The sequence below is a fragment of the Peromyscus leucopus genome, chromosome 3 (genome assembly GCF_004664715.2).
Source record: "Peromyscus leucopus breed LL Stock chromosome 3, UCI_PerLeu_2.1, whole genome shotgun sequence".
NCBI classification, from domain to species: domain Eukaryota; kingdom Metazoa; phylum Chordata; class Mammalia; order Rodentia; family Cricetidae; genus Peromyscus; species Peromyscus leucopus.
This window is the reverse complement of record NC_051065.1, coordinates 43,283,423-43,299,317: the sequence shown is the minus strand read 5'-3', so window position 1 is coordinate 43,299,317 and position 15,895 is coordinate 43,283,423. Positions and strand designations below refer to the sequence as shown.

General features: G+C 37.8%; 1 pseudogene; it reads left to right on the top strand.

Moving 5' to 3' along the window:
- Nucleotides 1-7,237: 7,237 nt before the first annotated feature.
- On the top strand, nt 7,238-7,867 carry LOC119087690 (annotated as a pseudogene).
- The last annotated feature ends 8,028 nt before the right edge of the window (nt 7,868-15,895 follow it).

Genomic DNA, 15,895 nt, shown 5'->3' with positions numbered 1-15,895 from the left:
CCAGCTTCTACACTGATTGTGTACATGGTAAGAAGATAACATGGATATCTGATAAATAAAATTCTATTACCATTGATGATTCTCTATAGTTAAAGGTGGGAACCAGCATGTGAGAGATGAACATCATTTCTCGAGATTCACAATGGGATCTAAGGGTTGATTGACAGATGTTATAAACAGTCAATTGTTAAATATTCATGAATTTTGTGAGGCAGTTGGCAGCATATCCTTAGTCTGAAATCAAACACGATTCATGGAGGGATTATTTATACTGCAGAAAATGGCAAGCTCAATAACTCAGCTCTCCCATGGAGCTGTTCTTAAACACTTATCAGCAGGCCACTGAGTTTAGGTTCTTGCTTCAAAATATATCAAAGATCGCAAACATCCAATTTATCTCATAGTGTGTATCATATTGGCATATGTAATTTAGAATAAATTCATTTGTGAGTTTTTTCTGTTCTTTATACTTAAAAAAAGATGTGAACATTATCTCTTCTTTTAGAGAGATGTGTTTTTTGCTCCCACTTTTAATATATCCAATACTTATACATCTTTTTCTTAAGGAGATTAATAAAACAACAGCCCTAAATATTTCCATGCAACTTAACATCAACTCATTCAACTTTGAACTTTGCAACACTGTTTATTTTTTAGTTTATTTCACAAAGAAATACATAGCAATCAATATATCTTTTTTTCCCTTATAATCTGAAAATGTCCGCTGATCTTTAAATACCATGTGGTAAAGTTCAGAACTTTCAGATGTATTGTTACATTAGAATGCACATTGAAGTCAAGAAATTATTAAGGGGTCATAAGGAGGCTTTGAAGAGAGAAGAGACAAAATCCATTTGTGTAAAATGTTGAAAGGGAAGAAAGGAACAGAGAGGGTTAAAGTATAATGGGGTCTGGAGAACAGGGGAGCAGATAGAGTATATACGGGGATAAATAACACTGAAGTCTGTTAAAAATTTCTATAGTAATGTACTGTAGAGGTTTATATACAAACATACAGAGAGAGAGAGAGAGAGAGAGAGAGAGAGAGAGAGAGAGAGAGAGAGAGAGAGAGAGAGAATGGAGTTAAGCTAACATAAGAAAACAACACCCAAGACACTAACAAATGAAATGCCTAGTGCCAGAGATGGGAGATGGGAGAAATCAGCTTTTTTTCTGAGGGGTGTTTCTTTTGTTTTTTATTAAGAATTTTTTTATTCATTTTACATACCAACCATAGATCCTTCTCTTATCCCTCACCCTGCTCACTCCCTGATCTTCGCCCCCAGCTTACCCCTCCCACCGCCTCCTCCAAAAAGGGAATACATCCCATGGGGAGTCAGCAAAGCCTGGTACATTCAGTTGAGGCAGGTCCAAACCCTCTTCCCCTACCCCCGCCTGCGTCAAGGCTGTGCAAGGTGTCCAACCATAGATAATGGGTTCCAAAAAGTCAGTTCATGCACCAAAGACAGATCCTATTCCCACTGCCAGGGGCCCTTAAACAGACCAAACTACACAACTGTCTTGCTTTTGCAGAGGGCCTAGTCCAGTCCCATGCAAGCTCCACAGATGTTGGACAAAAGTTCATGAGTTCCTATAGCTTGGTTCGGTTATCTCTATAGGTTTTTGCATCATGATCTTGATACCCCTTGCTCCTAGAATCCCTCTTTCCTCTCTTTGAATGGATTTCTGGAGTTTGGCCTGGTGCTTGGCTACAGATCTCTGCATCTGCTTCCATCAGTTACTGGATGAAGGTTCTATGATGACAGTTAGGGTATTCACCAATCTGATTTAGAGTAGGTCAGTTTAGGCACCCTCTCTACTCTTGCTAGTACTCTAAGCTGGGGTCATCCTTGTGGATTCCTGGGAACTTCCCTAGCACCAGATTTCTCCCTATCTCCAGGATGCCTCCTTCTGACAAGATATCTCTTTCACTGCTCTCCCTCTCTGTCCCTGTTCCAGCTCAATCATCCCATTCTCTTATGTTCTCATATCCCATACCCTCCCCTCTACTGCCCCCCTCACCCACAGTTTACTCAAGAGATCTCATCTATTTTCCCTTCATAGAGTGACCCATGTGTCCCTCTTAGGGTCCTCCTTGATAGCTAGCTTCTCTGGAGCTGTGGGTTGTAATCTGGTTATCCTTTACTTTACATCTAATATCCACTTATGGGTGAGTACATATCACGTTTGTCCTTCTGAATCTGGGTTACCTCACTCAGGATGCTTTTTTCTAGTTCTATCCATTAGCCTGCAAATTTCCTGAGGTCATTGTTTTTTACTGTTCCATTGTTTATATGTACCACATTTTCTTTACCCATTCTTCAGGTGAGGAGCATCTAGGTTGTTTCCAGGTTCTGGTTATTACGAATAATGCTACTATGAAGACCTTTGAGAAAGTGCCCTTGTGGTATGATTGAGCTACAGTAATGACTGGTCTAGGACATGCCCACTGATGCAATAGTGATAGGGATGTTATGGGAGTAGCCAAGCACTTCATGATTGGGTTTAAGCTCCATTCCACAATATGAAACACATACCTGGCACCGTTATTAGGCAATGGGTGATGCAACCATAAAATAAGTTCGCTTGCTTTTTTTTTTTTGTTGTTGTTGTTGTTTGTTTGTTTGTTTTTGTTGAAAAATTAAACAGCTCTATATGCTGACTCCAGGTCATTAATTCTTCATAAGTACTTTGTCCATACAAATTCAAATTGAAAGAATGACTTTTAACATACATTGTATCTTAACTAGGAAAAAATAATCTTAAGAAAGAATTTGTGATCCTTTGTAAATTAGTGACCATCATTCCTGAGAAAACAAACTTAACAGTTTTTTTTTTTTTTTCCTAGAGTGAGTAAATTTATTCGAATTCCTTGGGTTGCATGCTGTCTGAACTCATTCTCATGTCATGGTGACTTTGAATTGAGAAATTCTGGTACATAAAAGGTCTCATAAATATATTTTGATTATTGTGGATAGCTCAGATTCCCTTGGGAACTGGGGCAGTGCTTATATGCAATCATGAATGAGTCTCTAATGTTCAGGACATGAAGTGTTATACCCTATTCAGTTTTACCCTCAGACTCTACATGACCATTCAGATATTCCAACCACAAACCTAGAAGCTTGTGTAATAAGTGGGAAATAAGAGAAGACAAGAGGCAAAGTAGTAATATGAAAATAGCCCCCAAGCTCTCAGGGGAAATAAAATGGGAGTAACACAAAATATCCACTTGGCCCCGACGAAGTTACATGCAATAAAAGGATGAATACTACAAGATACTAATGAGAGATGCAGGATACTTCATAAACTCCAAATACCATAAGGTTTACAATTCTTGAAATCTTTCAGAAGAATGCACTTCTTTTTGTACTCAATAGAGATTACATACAGTAGATTGAACCTCCTGCATGGACTTCCTGCAGTGAGCTGATGTCCTTGTCTGTAAGTCCACAGACATTCAGCACACTCTCTATCATTACCTTCCACAGAAAGTGTGTGTTTGTGTGTGTATCTATATCTATCTATATCTATGTGTGTGTGTGTGTGTTTACCTACTGGCTTCTACTAATTTTAACTCAAACTTTCCTCCTCCACTTCTCTAAAATCATCACCATTCTATCAAACCCCATTCCTCACATTCAGTTACACCATGAAGGTAAAAGAAAATACACCTGCACATCATTGCTCTAAATATCTTCCTCTATTGGTGACTCTCCATATTCTACCAGCAGTGCTTTCCACCATAACCATCAATATGTTAATTCTTCACAGTCTCTGCCATTACCATACTCATGCTCTCATGTGTGCCTCTCTTTTAGTTTAATTAAGCATCAATGTATTTTTAAATTGCTTCTTTCAATTTTTATTGTTGTTAGTTACCACATTTGTAATATTTTGTGCCCCTGCTGTCTATATTTGACTTGTGAATCCTAAACAACTTCTAAAATGGCTACTGAATATCAATGTCACATTTAACTTACTTATTTATTCTTGGATTTTTCATCCTTTTAGTACGCTGAATGACTGAACCAGCATAGGCTATATGTCAGAGAGAGTCTCCTGAGTTTGAGTGGACTTTCTCATTTGTGCTACCATGATGCTCCCTTAATGGACACACTATTGATAGACTCCTACTAGTGGGGCATAAGAATGCTTTGATCTCAGACAACTCTTGGTGTATTATTCAGGGTTCTCTAGAGTACCAAAACTTACAGAATGAAAATCTCTCTCAACATATATGTGTGTATACATAATGAATGGTATTTATTAGAATGATGTACAGGCTGTGGTCCAGCTAATTCAATAATGGATGGCATGAATGGGAAGTCCAAGAATACAATAGTTGCTCAGTTTAGGACCCTGGGTATCTCAACTGTTCTTTAGTATACGCTAGAATCCCAAAAAAGTGGGATCTAATATCCGTGAAAGAATGGACTTACTAGCAAGGTGAGAGCAAGCAGGCAAATGGGAAAAGCTTCCTTTTTCCATATCCCTATAAAGACTTCCAGCAGAAGGCATGGCCCAGTTATATCTGGATGAGCCTTCCCACTTCAAAGACCCAGATTACAGCATTAGAAGTAGATCTTGCCACTTCAAATCCCTCAAAGGTATGCTGTCCTATATGGTTTTTACTTCATTCCAAATGTAGTCAAGTTGACAACCAAAAATAGCTATCACACTTGGAGAGATGTAGCCTCTTTATAATAAGAAGTCAGTGAAAAACATGAGCATTGCATGCTGGAAAGAAATAATCAAAAAAGGAAAAGTTCTGGGCTACTCAATTTAAATGTAAACAATCACATCATAAAAATTGATAGTGAAGACAATAAAAGGTATATTCTTTTTCAGTATGTGCATATTAATAGAGACCCATGACTGCTCAAGGGGCACTGAAAAAGTGATTATGGTGTGCTCAGCTGCAAAAGGAACATCTGTCTCTATCCCATCTTCCCAAGTCTCAGGGATAACTGAGTGTATAAGAGCCAGAGGTAGTAATTGAGAACAATGAAACTGTTCTCCAGAAACAACAGGCTACACATATGTGCTCACAGGTGCTTGTGATAGCATGCTTACAATGGCTTGAGCTCAAGCCAGACAAACAGCACAGAGGAGAGGTGGGCAGGAAGTTTCATCCCCACCAGAGAAACTATTAATGATTGAAAGCTTCTAGAGGAATTGGTTTTCTTTAAGGGTGTGGCCCTACTAGTGCTAACAGTATCTAGTGGGTGTCCATGCATGTAGGCAGCACTAAAGAGAGTCAAAGTGTTTTTTAAAGGGGGACACAAAGTTGTGTGGGTGTGGATTGGAAAATGGATCTGGGAGAAAACAGAGAAGGTGGTGAATATCATCAAAAGACAATTCTCAAATGCTTAATCAAACATCTTACATTTATATCTATAATAAGCTGTAAAAGTAATCTAGAGAAAATCAAAATATTAGCTTCTCTAAACTGTGGGTTCTTGATCGAAAGTAGTTAAGTTTAGAACTATTAGAATAAGAATGGCTTTTTATTTGACTAATAATCTGGAAATGAAATAACATTAGGCTCTGAGAAGTGAAACTCTTAAATTTTCAAATTCTTCGAACTTTCAAAAGTAAAGACCAGTAGAATATAGCACAATTTATGGGTTATAAAATTCATTTTTATGCATTTTTAGGAGCAAATATGTTTTAAATTTAGTGAAGTAAACTAATTTTAACTGGGAGTTTTATAAAGAAGTATAGTATAAATGATGCTGGCAAATTATTATATGCTTTTTAAACTTGTTGGGAGCAGGTTCTGGGAGTGATCAGGCCCTTTCTTGTCTCTGACCAAGACTCTAATCCCTGGCTCTGTAATAGATAGAGGGAAAAACAAAAGCAGCTAAGCGCATTAAAATCCCCTTTCCTTAAGAAGATCTAGAGGTAAACCACTTTCAACAGGTATCTATAGCACTTATTTCTTGATAGCAAAAACATCTGTAGTGGAAGTAACTCAAGCAGGAACTAACTGCCAGGCCTAGGCAGGGTTACTCTTGTTTGACAAAACACCACTACCCAAAGCCCCTTGGGGACGAAAGTTTTGTTTGGCTTACAAATCCTAATTCACAGTCTATCTCAGCAAGCCAGAGTTCAAATAGGGCAAGAACCTGGAGGCAGGAATTGATGTGGAGGCCATGAACAGATGCTGATTACCAGTTTGCTCCTTCGGCTTGTTCATTCTGCTTTCTCATAGAACCCAGGACCACTTGTCCAGGTACGGCACTGCCTAAAATTGGCTGGGCGCTTCACCATCAGTCACTAATTTTAAAAATATACCACCAGCCTGACTACAGCCCACTTGTAAGGAGGAATTTTCTCATTTGGGTGTTGTGGATATTGCTCTGTATAAATAAACACTGATTGGCCAATAGCCAGACAGGAAGTATAGGCGGGGCTAACAGAGAGAAGAATTGAGGAAGCAGGAAGGGAAGGGGAGACTGTGGGAGCCCCCACCAGGACAAGGAAGAGGTAAGGTGCCGATAAGCCACGAGCCACATGACAAAGTATAGATTAATAGAAATGGGCTAAAAATAAGAGTAAGAGCTAGAAAATGATAGGCCTGAGCTAATGGCCAAGCAGTGTAAATAATGTAAGAGTCTGTGCTTATTTTATAAGTGGGCTCCGGGACTGACAGGACTTTGGCAGGAGCTGGGGAGAAATTCTCCAGCTACATTTGGGGATCCTTCCACTCAGATGATGCTAGCCTATATCAAGTTGACATAAAACTAGCCAACACACTACCCCAACTTCTGCTTTTGTTGGCTGTGGTAAGCACCCAGTTTGATGATGGTGTTTATGTTCTGGTATTTGTTCTTTTACATGGAAACCTCACTCAACATTGCTTCTCTGGAGACACTCTCAATGGGAACTTCAGCTGAGTGCCTCATGAGGGTTTCCCAGTGGATTTATCCTGATTTTGTTAGTTTAAAATTTGATTATTTTCACTATCTATCTACTACTTCTCTCTGCTACTGAGCATTTATTCTTTAACTTATACTTGTTTTATGTGAATAACCCCCCTCACTCAAATCCAAAAGTATATACTACATAGTAAAACAAAAGCAGCTTCTTCAGGTAAACAACAAACGATGGATGACAGGGTTGTAGAGAGAGCCAGGACACCCAGGGCCAAGGCTTTGGGGTCCACTACCACAGCTTCTGTAGAGTATCAATCATCTGTCTTAAGGCTGAGGTCATGGTGAAGGTGGTAATCATGGTTGAGGCTGTGGAACTTGTGGAATTTAAGCCAAAGACAAAAAAGTGCATCCTTGTTACCAAGATGGAGTGTTTGGTCAAGGACATGAAGATTAAGTCCATGGAAGAAATCTACCTTTTCTCCCTGCCCATTAATTAAGAATTCCAAAATTATTGTTTATTCTGTGAGCATCTCTAAAGGATGAGGTTCTAAATATCATGCCAGTAGAGAAGCAGGCTCAGGCTGGCCAGCCAACCATGTTCAAGACATCTGTTGCTATTGAGGACTACAACACTTATGTTGGTCTTGGTATTAAGTGCTCAAAAAAGGTAGCCACTGCCCTCTGAGGGGGCACCATCTTGACCAAACTTGTCATTGTCCCTGTATGGGGAGGCTACTGAGGAAAAAGTTTGACATGTCTCACACAGTGTATGCAAGGCAACAGGGTGATATGGCTCTGTGCTGGTGTGCCTCATTCCTGCCCCAAAAGTACTGGCATTATTTCTGTTTCTCTGCCCAACAAGCTGCTGCTGGCCAATATTGGTGACTATTACACATCAGTCAGGGGCTGCACTGCCACCTCAGGCAACTTCTTCAAGGCCACCTTTGATCTCCAAGCCCTACAAATATCTGTCCCCCACCCTCTGAAAGGGGGCTGTGTTCATTAAGTCTTCTTATAGAGATGTTTTATTTGAGCTTTAATAAATAAAGTTTTCCTGGAGCTCAGAGGAAAAAGCAGTCAGGCAATGGTAGCACACACCTTTAATTGTTTCACCTGGCAGGCAGGGATCTGTGTGGATCTCGGTGAGTTCAAGGCCACACTAGAAACAGAGCCAGGTGTGGTGGCACATACCTTAAATTCCAAAACTAGTTAACCTTGGAGGTCTGGAGGTCTGTACATACAGACAGGAAGTGACAGAGCTGGGCAGGAAGAGGAAATGATGTAGCTGAACAGAAAGAGCAAATCAGGTGGCAGAACAAAAGGCGTATAGTCATGGGTAGACAGGAAGTCACTTGTATTTAGAAGCTGTGGAGTTGGTGATGTAAGGTTAGCTGTGGCTTTCCCTATTTCCCTGATCTCTCAGGTTTTCACCCCTATATCTGGCTCCATGTTTTTTATTTAATAAGACCATCTAGAAATTTGCCTACATGGAGAATTCACTAACATCCTCGTGAAAACTCATACCAGAGTCTCCATTCAGAGAACATAGATTTCAGCTGTGAAAACTACATAAGGGGTTTTATAAAATAATAATAATAATAATAATAATAATAATAATAATAATAATAAATAAAGTGCATAAAGTCTGACAAAAATAAAATGAAAAGCACCCTCTGGAACATACAAGAGGAAAACAAAATGTAGGAAGGCAAATACAGAGAATTAGGAAAGAAGGACAATAGAAAAACCAAAAGCAACAATCCATAAAATAGAGAACACAAAACATGATATTATTAAAAGTCACTTAATTTTTAAAATGAGCAGGTATCTGTCTAATTTAATCAACAGTCAGGGGAAATGATGCAATAAAATACAAATGAAACAGGGTATCATTTGATATGTGCACTATTAAAATTTGAAACTATAAACAATTTGAAAATAGACTAATAATAAAATTTTAAAATACATAAAGCACAAAGCTACTGTCACAAAGATAGATATCATGAGTAAAATTCATCCATTGATCTGCTGCTCAAGGAATTCCATGTCCCCTTTCTTCTTGGAATTCAAGTAGACCTTACTCGCTATCTTCCACTTACATCATCCTTCTTTCAAGTTTCAAATACACCAAGCTCATGCTGTCTCCAGTACCTTGTGTACTTCCTGTTGACTCTGCCAGAAATATATATCACTTGTCCTTCTCAGCTAGCCTGCCTCTATTACCTTCCGAATCAGACTTGATTTGCTACATACCTCCATTGTCTTAGTGAGTGTTCATTGTCTAAGACAAAGGGTTGCATATTCTTACACACTCTTGTCATTCACTTTAGTCATCGTCACTGCTCTTCCATTACTCTCTCCTGCCCTCCTCATTCCCCAGAGCCACTTCTTTCCAAAGAATCTCATCCCCCTAAAAATACTAAGATTGCTTAATTCTGAATTAAAAGTAAGAGGAATACATGAGGTATATTTATTTCTTTCCCATGGTGATCCCTGTTTCTTTTATAACTTCCTTTTTCTTTTTGGTGGAAGCTCAACCATATATACACCACATTACATTGTTCACTGTTCTGTGCCTGCACAGCACACATGCTATTCTCTAAGCTAACCTTTTCTTGCTCCCAGAGCTAACTCTTCCTATCAAAACATCCCAAGTCCTTATTCATTTTCAGGTAGGGAGCTTGTTGTCAAGGTATTAATTGATTAAACTTCTCCAATATGTTTATATTCTTCGTAGATGTCATGCCTCTACCCACTTAATTCCTGAAACCTGTTGTGATGCCTAGCCTAGAAAAGATGACCACTGGAGAGAAAACAAATCCTTTCAGCCATTTTGTCCTATCTTCAACAGAAGGTTAATGGGAACGCATGTGCATTCAAATTAGAAAGTCAGATATCATGTGGATGCCCCAAAGGATTTTATGTTTCATATATTCTGCTTGTATGTAAACATCCCCTGACAAATAAATGCCAGGATTAACTTGTTTCAGTACTGCTAAAGGAAGTCTACATGTAGATAACAAAATTCACCTTCTTACCTCTCATTGCCTTGCCTTGTGGACCTAGACTCTTTCATATGCACTATTCATCTGATAAAGTTGCCTTTAAAGAACACTCTGGGTTGGCAAAATAAAACGGATATCTGAAGTTTTATTTTAGAACACAGAAAATGTAAGCGTAGTTGGTATATGGAATAAACTGATATTAAAACTGGTGTGAAATGCATACACACGTATATGCACACTTCCAAAGGTATGTGTGCATATATTATATCCAGATTTATGTGTTGACTTGACCATTAGCCTGTCTGCAGTGAGCTATCAGAAATAACTGCTAATAACTATGCAAAAAGTTCGCCAATTCTGAAATGCCTCCAATATATAACATTTTGCTGTTTTAAAAATAAGATTCAAATGCAATCTGGAAACACTTTCTTACCTCCATAATCTATCATGAGTAATAGACTCTCATTATATGATCATATTTGTAAATAAAATTATTCATTCAATTAAATAAAGATGTATGAGTTCCCATTTGGCACTATTGAGAAAACATGTTTAAAAACAAAATCTGCTGCCACCTCCAGAAAACCTGTCCACCAAAACAAAGAAAGAAAACTTCTTTAATACTGAATAAGTATTAGTGCAGTGTGTGTTGTTAGTGATCTGCTTCAGGATATCAACAAGGAAGAAAAATATCTCGTATTTAACTCAATAGAGAAAAAAAAAAAAAAAAGCACTGCCTAGGTGTTCTCAAGGGGACAGGTCATCATCCACTAAGGGTACTTGATTGTGCCTTTTGTCACACTTCCAGATCTACTTTGAGTTTTGTGTAGTCACTTCTATTTTCTGGTTCCTTTCAATGAAACAAAATCCTCCAACTTTGTGCACAGAGAAGGAACATTTGGAGTAAAGAGCAACTGAGATTTTTACATAAAAGAAAACTGGGAAATGAGTACTCATCTACATTCTGGTGTTAGTACACTTCAAACTTAGACTCTTGAGTCTTGAGGAAGCATCCCTGTTGCTAATTTATCCTTTTTAATTTAAGCATATACATTTCAAAGGACAAACAAGTAGATAACGAATTTTCTAAAACAAATATTTTAAGAAAAGTGAGGGTAGAGAATGTAAAGTTTAAGCAGGGAAAAGTAAGTTTCTTATTTTAAATACTCGATCTTTTAATATGTATTTGCCTTCACATCAGACTCAAAATTACAATGAGACATGAGGTATTTGTTGGTTTTAGCCTGATAGGTGGCCCACTGTAATCCTAGCATTCAGGAGGATCAGATGTTCAAAGCTAAGCCTAAAGCTTATCAAACAAATCAGAACACAAACTTTGTTGGTCTTAAGCAAAGATTTTCTCTTTACTTACATTAAAGATTACTTCAAAGGCAGGGAAAATACATTGAAGAGAAGCCTATCACAGAATGTCATAGCTATCCTCTTGCATAAAGCCATGGTGAGACTTAGTGAATGAATTATAAAAGAAGTAAGAAAAAACAGCTAAAACCTTGGAGACACATGTTTCATTGTAACCACAAGGGAAAAAAAAAACTGCCTGACAGACCGAATTTGGTAATATTATCACTTGCTGGGCATTACTGTGATTCCTAAACCTCAGAAGATTAGCTGTGCTTTTGGGAAGGCTGAAATGTAGAACTACCAAGAAGATGATCTCAGTGGATGTCAGTGTTTGATGGAAACCCACAGAAAGTTTCTGTGTTTTGTTTACCTGAACAAGGAATTGAACAGATACACATAGCTGCAGCAGAAACAGGGACAGTTTATTAAAATGGGATGAACTTCTAAGGGAAGAATCAGTCAAAGCAAATAAAGAGATTAGTGGCTCAAACAATTCTACCACACCAAGGTTAGGACTTTCATGTCACTTAGTGGAAGCTTTCAGGATTATTTGCATAGTGTAGACTTTTCCACACATTCTGTTGCGTGTGGTTCTCTATGAAATAGTTTGTACCATGTCTCATTAGCATCTTAAATTGCCATCCAGGAATGTGCCTAATTTTAGTATTAAAATAGGCAGCACACTCTCATATGTGAGATATTTGTGCATATTGCTGGGACAGTGGTTGGATTCAGTCATCCACAGCAGGATGTTTTTAGCCTTCCTGTTTGCTAACTAATTGGTTTTCCTTTTATGCTGTCTTGGCACTGTGTGTAAAGCCTTCAGGTACCATTCTCTACCTTACATCCCTTCCTCAGAAGCTTGTTATTAAAGGTTTACTAGTAGTATATGCAGATTATTTTTATGTTGTGATGATGAATGCAGGCTCAAGAAAATGACACTATGGATAAGTGGAAAATAGGCAATAAAGCGATAGCAAAGAGGACTATTTGTACTTAAAAGAAATGCAAGGAGACAAAAATGAAGAGCAGGTTCAGCAAACTGTGGAAGTCAGAAAGGAGAATAATTGACTTGAAAGAAATGAAAAAAGTGAGCTGGGGAGGCGAAGGACAGCTTAAGAATAAAACAGTCTAAAAAATAACAAGGGGCCGGGCAGTGGTGGCACATGCCTTTAATCCCAGCACTCGGGAGGCAGAGGCAGGCGGATCTCTGTGAGTTCGAGGCCAGCCTGGGCTACCAAGTGAGTTCCAGGAAAAGGCGCAAAGCTACACAGAAAAACCCTGTCTTGAAAAACCAAAAAAAAAAAAAAAAATAAAATAAAAAAATAACAAGGGAATAAAAACAAAAAAAGATCATTTCAGTGCCAGTACAAGACTTTGATCAAAGGATATGTGAACAACTAGAGACATGGAGGAATTCCAAAGGAATCTGGCAATTGTGTTTGAGAGAATCCCATGAATATCTGTTATAGCTTGTCAAATGACTCAGATAATAACTTGGAAGGATTAAGAAGTTGATTGTAATATTCGTATATCAGAATTTGCTCTTATTGTTTTTCTAGTTATTAATTTTCTTTAAATTCTCTTTATTTAAAGAATATTTTAAGACACATCAAAAAGGAAGACAAAACAAATAATAAAGTCCTAGTATTGTCATATTCTTCTTTGCTCTTCACTCTTTTGCATTCAATTTTTTTTTAAAAAATTACAGTGTAATTAATAGCTTGTCACATAAGCTTGGGTGTCTTTAAAGTCCCTGTACTAAAACTCATTGGCTGCACCATTCATCATGTGGTTATACTTTTGTTTTAATTTATAAAAATAGAAGAAGTTATATACTTATATTGAAAACCCTATGGGTGTATTAATAGCATAAAGCTTAGTTCCAGTTAACCCTTGCACAACGAATAACATTTTATCATTACACCACACTTGTTTCATGTATGTCAGTTGTTTATTTCGGATAGATTTATAGTCATTGTTTGTACACTACAGTTTAAAGTATGGGATGATATTTCTCAGTAATTTGTTAAAACATGCCTGCATTTGAACTTCTGGGAAAAACTTTACAATGTCTCTACTCCAATGTCTCTACTTTCTTTTCTTTGTTTTTCTTTCTAATTCTTACTGTTTTAAGTTTATTCTCCTATTATCCAGAACCATGGTCTTTGATGTTTTCATTGTGTTCCTCTAGGATATGATGCACTGAACAGCAGTCTGTTTGAAAGAGTCCCCTTAAATGTAATAAAGGTAAGAAAAGAAGGTTAAAATATCTCTATTATAACTGGGTTCCCAGGGCCAAGGGCGGCGGGGGGGGGGGTGGGCAGACCTGTGCATATGGAACATTCTACAAAGGTTCTTTCAGTGTTTTTGGGGTTTGGAATGCTGTGGATCTGGAGTTGGATTACATTGAGCTATCTTTAGCCCTTTGCATAGTCATTTGTTCACCCCTGTATCTGGCTGTGCTATTTAGTCTTTTTTTAAGTTAGAAATAAGCTAAGATCAGAGAAGAGATAACCCCAGATGAAAAAAAAATATCTGCATCAGATAGCCCTTTAGGCAAATTTGTGGGATATTTTCTTGATTAATGTTTGATGTGGAAGGAACAGTACTTCAATACTAGAGTACTGTTTCTTGGCAGGTAGTCCTGTGTTTAATAAAAAATAAAGCCGGGCAATGGTGGCGCATGCCTTTAATCCCAGCACTCAGGAGGCAGAGCCGGGTGGATCTCTGAGTGTTTGAGGCCAACCTGGTCCACAGAGTGAGCTCCAGGACAGTCACCAAAACTACACGGAGAAACCCTGTCTCGAAAAACCTAAATAAATAAATAAATAAATAAATAAATAAATAAATAAATAAATAAATGTGAGCAAGCCATGGGGAACAAGCCAGTGTGAGCCATTTCTCCATGGACTCTGCTTCAGTTCCTGCTTCTAGATTCTTGCCTTGAGATCCTCTTGCCCTGACTTCCTCATTGATGGACAGTAATCTGGGATGTGTAAACCAAAGAAAACACTTTCGTCTCAAAGTTGCTCTTGGACATGGTGTTTATCATGACAATAGAAACCTACCTAATACATTTACCTAATGTTCTTGTGATTAGTAGAAAAATCATTTTGAAATTTATAAATGAATTCCACTATCCTAAAGACTGACAATGCCATCAGATGACATGTGATTCCTAGAGTAGAATTATTTCTGCTTTGCTTAAACCACCTCCTGCTGCTTCCAATAATGCATTTTTAAAGTGTCTTGATTTATGGCTGTCTTTGCTCTGTCCTGTAAATATTTCATGAAAAGGTTAGCATGAGGTAATATGGTGTTTGAGGAAACTTGACTTGGTGTTCCTATAGCCATGTTCACTCATTTGGCTCCAGAATTAACTCCCTCTTATTTCCTCAGAGATGAGAAATGTGGTTTTGATTTGTTTGTTTGTTAGTTAGTTTATATCAATTTTTCTTACAATGTCAGATCTATCACATGCTTGATCTCATCCTCAGAGTACTTTGATTCCCCCTGATTATTAAAGTGAAGACCCAGAAGTGAGTTAACCATTTGATTTCATTCAAATTAATGTTCATAAATGAGAATTATAAATTAGGTACTAGTTACAGGTGTCAAAATGTTTATCTCCAAAGTATATTTAGAATTTATCAGCATATTATTAGTTACATGTTTGATTATTTATAATAAAACTGAAAGTATATTGAAAGTCAATTATTTTTTCTTACAATACTACCAATTGCAGAGATTTCCTCTTGCTATTGCTGCTATAATCACTTCTGCTTGCGGAGTTATACACATCATTGCCTCAAGCCATACACTTAGCTTCTTATTTCATGCCTTATATTCAAGGTCTACTCTCTTTTCCCTTAGCGTATAACATATACAAGTCACATTCCTTTTTGTCCCTTTTTCCTCTTTTATTGAAAATAGATTTTTATATACAATACATCCTGATTATAGTTTTACCACCCTCTACTCTTCCCAGTTCTTCTCTCACCTCCACTCCCACTGAATCCACTCCCCATCTGTCCTTCATTAGAAAGAAGAGGCTTCTCAGGGATTAACAATTACACATGACAAAATAAAATAATAACTTGAAGCAAAATCTATCAAAGTTGGACATGGCAACTCAACAGGAGAAAAGGAGTCCCAAGAGCAGGGACAAGTCAGAGACACACTCATTCTCACAATCAAGAGTCTCATAAAAATACTAACCTAATAGCTATAATGTATATGCTGAGATCCTGGTGTAGACCCATTTAGGATCTGTGCTTGCTACTTCAGTCATGGTGAGATCACATGTGTAATGCTTAGTTGGCTCAGAGAGCCTTGTTCTACTGGTGTCTACCATCCCCTCTGGCTCTTACATTCTTTCTGCCTCCTCTTCCATCAGATTCCCTGAGCTCTGAAGGCAGGGATTTGAAGGAAACCTCTAATTTAGATTCTCTCTCTCCATAGTGTCTGGCTTTGTGTCTCTGCATCTGTTCCCATCTGCTGCAGGAGGAATCCTCTCTGATGATGACTAGATAAGGCACTGATATATGAGTATAGCAAAATATCATTAGGATCATTTTATTGATATTTTTAGGCCAGTAGTTTTTGGTTTTATTGAAGACCTATACGCTATCTAGTCTCTTATTC